We start from the raw sequence: 7,021 nt of genomic DNA, 5'->3' as shown, positions 1-7,021 counted from the left end.
ACTAGTGGATTCATCAGCATCTACCAAAAATATTCCTCTTCGTAATCCACATCTCCACACCTCTCCATTTTCCACTATGCTTGATTTCTTGATATCGACAACATATTTTCAACAGCTGCATTCTTAACGGCCAAAGTAAAGATGAACAACATATTTTAAACTTACGGGTGTAGACTCACCACCTGTGTTCGATCCGCTGCCGCTTCAATTAGAGCATCTACCGCGGGCCTCCTCAAATCCTTACACAGACACGCCCGACCAATAATCGGACAGAAGACAGAGAAAAAAAAAGTCCTAATCAGATTCTTCGTATCATCTTTATACGTCCGAGCTGTCCGTAAACCCTCATATTGAGACTAAATATAGGAAGGAGACAAGGGCTTACGGACGTGACCGAACGCATTCAGTCAATACGTCGGCTTATGGACGTGACCGAACGCATTCAGTCAATACGTCACGTAGGATGCAGCCCACCCGGGACCATCTTTTCTCTTTCTTTATTCTTTTTTCTTCTCTCTCTTCATCTCCACTGATCACATGTAAGAGCATCAATAGCCGGATATGTCAAATATGGCTCCAGTGACCGGGCAGCCTCAAATTTTACTTGTTGCATCCGGACATCTCATACTAGGTTCTTAAATTCATACAAAGACATGCAAATAAAATAACCTACGTACTACGTCGATCACCTAGCTACTCATCGCTGGAGATGTCGACGATCTTCGTGCCCGGCTCCGGCAGGATTGGCGGCAACTATAGCTTTGGCTCTTCCAGCGCCTCCGGCTGCTCCGCTCAGGCCTCCTCCGCCTCTATCTCCACGTCGAGTTTGGCGGAGAGCGCGTCGGACTCCGCCTGCTCCCGTCGGAGGAACACCCGGTTCGCCTCCACATAGGCCTCATCCTGGATGGACTCTAGGATGGCCTGCTGCTCCGCCATCTCGTCGGACTGGGTGACGGCGAACTCCGCCTAATCCATGTTGAAGCCTGGCAGCTGCTGCTTCGGCCGCTCCGCCTCGTCCGCCTCCTCCACCTCCATCGGAGCCAGCTCCTCCTCCTCCTGCTGCTCCGGCGAGTCCAGAGGCAGCCCGACAGTGATGTGGGCTGCGCGCGCAGCTTGTCTCGCCCGGATCTCCTGCTGGATCTCGGCACGGTGCTCCAACGTGAGCATTGCGTAGTAGGTTATCTTACTCCGAACCATGGCGGACCATCGGAGCGTGGGTAGAGCGTCGGAGCAGGAGAGAGAGGAGGTGGATGGGCTCAGACTGGCGTCGCAGAGAGGGGGAGGTGGATGGACTAGGGTTGCGGGACTCCGGCCGGATTAAATAGGCGGATTTGCTCTCAAGCAGTGAGCCGGAGCGGCGCCATGCGGCGTTCACAGCGCGACGACAGAAGAGGCGTCCGCCGCAACGCCAGGTTTTCGGGCGAGTCTGTGTGGGACCCCTTCGTCAGTCCTACGTGACGCGCGTGCCCGGGCACCCCCATATCCGTCCCAATTTGGGCTAGATATGAGGGGTTCCGGTCAGCCCGGGCATTTGAAACTCATTTGAGGGGGTCATCTGGGTCACAAAAACGTGACCGGTCAATGACAGGGCGGCCCGTCCAGGCGTATAAGACGTGTTTGGGCGCCCGACTGTAGATGCTTTGAGTGACCGGACATACAAGAAAGAAAGTAAGAAGTATAGTTGCATGGACGTGCAAATAAGAGCTCAAAATGGATATGCCTAGACACAGACGTTTGTGAGATAAGATTTGTTCGTTGGGGCTGTAGATGCTCTTAAGGGATGTATCATTCTTTCTTTAAGCCCTCTTAGATTTAAAGGATTTCTAATGAATTTTTGAAGAATTTTAATCTTTAGGATTTTTTTCCTCCTAGGGTTATTTGATACATAGGATTGAATTGCAATCCATATGAATTCATAGGATTTACTTGTACTAGTTTTCATAGAAAAAATTTCATCCACTTCACCTCCATGTAAAAAATCTTACGTTTTCCCTGCGCACAACCAGACTTTCGTACTAATCTTGTAGGATTTAGAATGACATGCCACTCTATTCCTCTGGTTTTCTTATTCCTGCAGTTTACAAATTCTGTGATCAAAGAGGCCCTTGACCATTTTTTGGATGGACTCTTGTCTTTACTGCTCTCACACAAAACTCTAAAGCTCACACATCTAAACCCCTCAATGATGCATTTATTGAGTAGATTCAGTATGGAGAAAATTACGCATTTCGTCCTTGGACTCTCGGGCGCATAATAGTTTGGTACCTCAACTCGAGAAACACTATAATACGGTTTCTATATACATGAAAATACATAACATGTACAGTCAAATATACAGTTCCTTCGATGGTTGATTGCTCCGGTGCCGTCACGTGGCACAACTCTTTTGCGGAAAACCCCCTTGTTTTTTTGGAAATCAACCCACGCTCCACTGTGGCCCCATGCATGGCCTTTCATCATCGATCCCAGCTCTGCATGCCATCGTGCAGTGCGGGTGGCCGATTAGACTCATGCGCGACGTGTCGTGCGGGAAACCGGTTGGAATCTACAAGATGCCTCGCATCGGCCCCGACGACTGCGCCAACAACGGCGACAACGGAGTCATTAACCTAGGCGGGAGGGAAGAGGAGTAGTTAGTTTTTAATGAGTTTCGTTCAAAACTTTATAAAAATCCAAAAATTTGAATGTTTGAATGAATCGTGGAATGTTTTGAATTATTTGTTTGAATGTCATGTTTTGAATTAGTACTTGTGTCGTTGTGCGTGTGTTTTGGAGTTAGACAGGCCTGAATGCACCTGAATGTGTTTCTTTTTAGAAAAGGGGTATTACCCCGGTCTCTGCATCAAAAAGATGCATACGGCTCATAATTAAAAAAAATGCACCTGAATGTGTAACTTTCAATAAATTTAGTGATCATCATAACTATATATCATTCATCACATCAAGTAAATAAACACAATTTGAACTAATTAAACATACATCAGGTCTTAACATTACATAGATCAGGGGCTGACATCAAAAGTGGCACACATCAGGTCTTAACAGTGTAAAAGGTAGGCCCTAGTTAATTAACTTGCATGCTCTTTCACATCTTCAATCCATCAGCTTGCAGTGGCAACCAAAACATCCTCGTCCAATTTTCATTTGTAAAACAATGAAGCTATCTGCCAGCTTTTCATAATACTTAGGGCTACCGATGCTGAACTATTGCCACTGTATCATAATACATATTATCAAACTTCAGTGCTACAGTAATATTATAAAAATGCAATGTTTTCTTACTGCTACAAAGGTATGTGATTCACAATACTAATAATATTACTAAACATTAGCTAAGTGCACTAGCTTTGGGGTTTACTAAGATTAACAGTCAAAATTTAGTACATTCAATACTAGTAATACTGGTAATATAAAAATTGACAAAAATTCAATGCTTCTTTCTAAGATTAGCTAAGGACATTAACATTGGGGTTTGCTAAATCCTACGGACAAATTTTCTAGATACGATATCTATGAAAGAGTAGCTAACTACATTAACATTGGGTTTACTAAACCCTACCTACAAATTGTCTAGATAAGATGTCTATGAGGAATAATAAGATACTCCCTCCGTTTCTTTTTACTCGGCCTATAAGATTTGGTCAAAGTCAAACTACACAAAGTTTGACCAAATTTATATAAAAAATATGAACATCTACAATACTAAAACTATATAGTATGAAAATACGTTTCATAGTGCATCTGATAATATTGATTTCATATTGTGAATGTTTATATTTTTTAATATAAAGTTAGTCAAACTCTACAAAGCTTGACTTTGACCAAACCTTATATGCGGACTAAAAAGAAATGGAGGGAGTATCTCTACTGCGCAACGGTGGAGCGTGCAATCCTCAGAGAGCGGCTGGGAAGTGGGGATAGCGACGAGGCGGGGCTACCTCCCTTGCATGCAGCCTCCTCCTTCACTGATTGGCTGACACTGGTGTGTCCTCCTCGTGACCAACCACATTGCCATGACCAGCCGCGTCCAGTGGCGCGCCATGGCCAGCTAGTGCCGTGGGCCACCGCCAGCGCTGTGGCTGCCCTGAACCGCGCCATGACCCAGGCCACAAGCTGCACCATGAGTCGTGCCCTGTCCGGCGCCATCACCATACATGAGAGACTTGTAGGCCCTCTAGTGATACCTCTACACCGGATTGTTGCTCTCCATCTTCATCATCGCCCAGTAGACGATCTCCGCCGGAAGAGCGACCATCGTGAGCACTCTGGGCTTCTCCTCCTCTATGACACAACCAACGATGCCGACTGCTTCCTCGTGGATCATCGACTGGTGAGGGAACCACGAGCATATCTTGCACAGTCGTCGAGTTTCTACACATCATCGGCAGCCACCTAAGGCCTTATTCGGTTGAGGTGGTTTTTGAAGGGGAATGGCAGGATTTGAGGGGGATTAGATCCCCTACAAGCCAAAATCATCTCCAATCCTCTTGGGAGGGGGATTAAATGAACAAGGCCTAAACGGGGATTGCCGCCAGCAAATGAGTGATCTGCATTGTGTCTTGGAGATTGGATGGCGACAGATGGGTGATCTATCGGCGAGGGTTAGGGATTTGGGCGAGCTCAGGTTAGGGATTTGCGTGAGACTAGGGGTTTTGGATGAGAGAAAGATGAGGACGCGACGATACAAAGAGAGAGGAGTGGTGGAGTGGAGGCGACTGTCTTATTGAATAAGGCAGCATCGATTTGACTATTAGACGTGTGTGACCAACATGTGGGCCCAAGACGATGACGCTGACACGTGGGGCCACGGTGGAGCATGGGTGGATTTCCAAAAAATGAGGGGGTTTTCCGCAAAAGAGCTGCACACGCGGCGACACCAAAGAGATCGACCGTCGAGGGGACCATACATGTTACATATTTTCATGTATAGGAACCATATTGTAGTGTTTCTCGAGTTGGGGGTACGAAACTTTTAGGCGCGAGAGAATTCAAGGACGAAATGTGTAATTTTCTCTCCAGTATGGTATTATTTGACTTTGTAAAGCTATGCTTATGCTGATTTACACTGTATCTCCTTCTTGAAGCATCTTTCTTATCAAACAAACATTGCAAAGTGACAAAAGCGGAAGCAAATCTACTCACCCTAACCTTAGGCCCTTCCCAGTGCTTCACGCTGGACATGTGCAAAGCATGTCACATAAGAAATAAATGACATGACACATCAATTAAGGAGGAGAGAGAGCACTTTGGTGACCCGGAAAGAACCAATGTCCAAGCACGTGAATCTAGGCAAACCACTTAAATGAAAGAAACTAACCAATGCCCGAAAAAGTTTAGGTGATAAATCATTAAATAAAATGAGCTTAGCAACAAGCACCCATGCATTGAGGAGTTGAGTTGCTAAGCTATTTAATGCACTTAGCACCTCATGTAAGCACCTTTGCATTTATGATATCTCTCCTTGTAGCAATCCTTATCAATGCCATAGTCCTGTGATATAGTACATAGATGAAGATGACAAGGTTCTTTGTTTGATCTATCGCCCGCTCGTACGGCTTGACCGGCAAGCCTGTGGCTTCGGCCTCTTGCTCCATCTGGTTCTGGGGCTTCGGGGTGGAGGCTCGCACTCCTCGATTGGTGGTCGTGCGTTCTGATGGTGTCACACCGGCTGCTGGCTTGTGCGGCGTGGCTCGACAAGCGACCGGATCTGGCCAGACTCAAGTGGATTTGGCTTGCTGGCTATCTTTGGCCAACACTGAGCATTGGGGTGGCTCCCGCTTAGTCATGGCGTGGTGACTGCACGGGAGGCGTGTGGGCCAGCAGAGGCGCGAGTAGACTGCACCGGGAGGTTGTCGTTTTGCTCCGAGCGAAGGCCTGGTTGCCTTTTTGAAGGCCGATGGTAGCGGCGTCCCTAGGCGTCGTTGTTCTTCTTGGAGGCACCACTGTGGAGGTTTGCAACCCTGACCCTGGATCTAGTTCTTCGGGCGAAAGCCTAAGGCTTGGTGTCGGGTCGGGGGATGACGTCGTCTCCTACGTCGCTCCCCCCTTGGGGCGTTGCCTTGAAGATCTTCGATCCCATTCACGCTCTCTAGGGGTTGGACATTCGCGACATTGTGGTCGGCAGGTGCCCGTCCGAGAGTGAGGTGTGGCGTGTGGTGTCAAGTTTTGCAAGGATGATGATGATTGGCTAAGTAGGGTCGCGACAAGGCTTCGGTAGTGGTCTCTTTTCGGCGTGTTCAACAAGTTTCGTCTTTGTCTCGCCAAGCCGTCACAAAGTCGGAGCTGCCTAGGTGGCGACGATAACAGATGATTGGTGGTCTTTGAGGCGGGCGCCCCTATATCTCGCATTCAGCGAGACGGGTGGAACCTTCGTTGAAGGGTGGCATGAGTTGGCCCGGCCCATGCACATGGGAACAACAACCTCGATTTTTGTTATTTTTCATTTTTTGCTTTCCCTTTTTTACTTCTGTTTATAATTCCAAATATTCTAAATAAATATATTACAAAAACTACTGTACATAAAACATTTGAAAAATACTGACCAAGCATTTGAAAAATGTTGAATGTGTATAGAGAAAACGTTTATCGCATATACGAAAAATATATAAAAAAATAAAATGTTTATGAAACAATTTGATCATGTATTAAAAAATATTAATCAAGCATTTGAAAAAAAAAGTGAACAAGCGTTTCAAAATTGTTAATCAAGCAAGCATTTGGAAAATGTCAAAAGTGTACAGAAAAAATGTTGATAATGTATTAAAAAACGATGAAAAAAATGTGATCATGTATATAAAAATGTTAATCAATCATTTAGTTTTTTAAGAACTATTTATAAAATGTTAATCAAGCATTTGAAAAATGTTAAATGTGTATAGAAAAATGTTGATTAGGTATTAAAAAATGATGGAAAAATTTAATCATGTATATTTCTTTATCAAGCATATGAATTTTTTTGGAACAAATTTATGAAAAATGTGAATCAAGCATATTAAATTTTTTAAATCTGTTTAGAAAAAAT

The sequence above is a fragment of the Triticum dicoccoides genome, chromosome 5A, assembly GCF_002162155.2.
Source record: "Triticum dicoccoides isolate Atlit2015 ecotype Zavitan chromosome 5A, WEW_v2.0, whole genome shotgun sequence".
Classification (NCBI taxonomy): domain Eukaryota; kingdom Viridiplantae; phylum Streptophyta; class Magnoliopsida; order Poales; family Poaceae; genus Triticum; species Triticum dicoccoides.
This window is presented reverse-complemented; position numbering follows the sequence as displayed.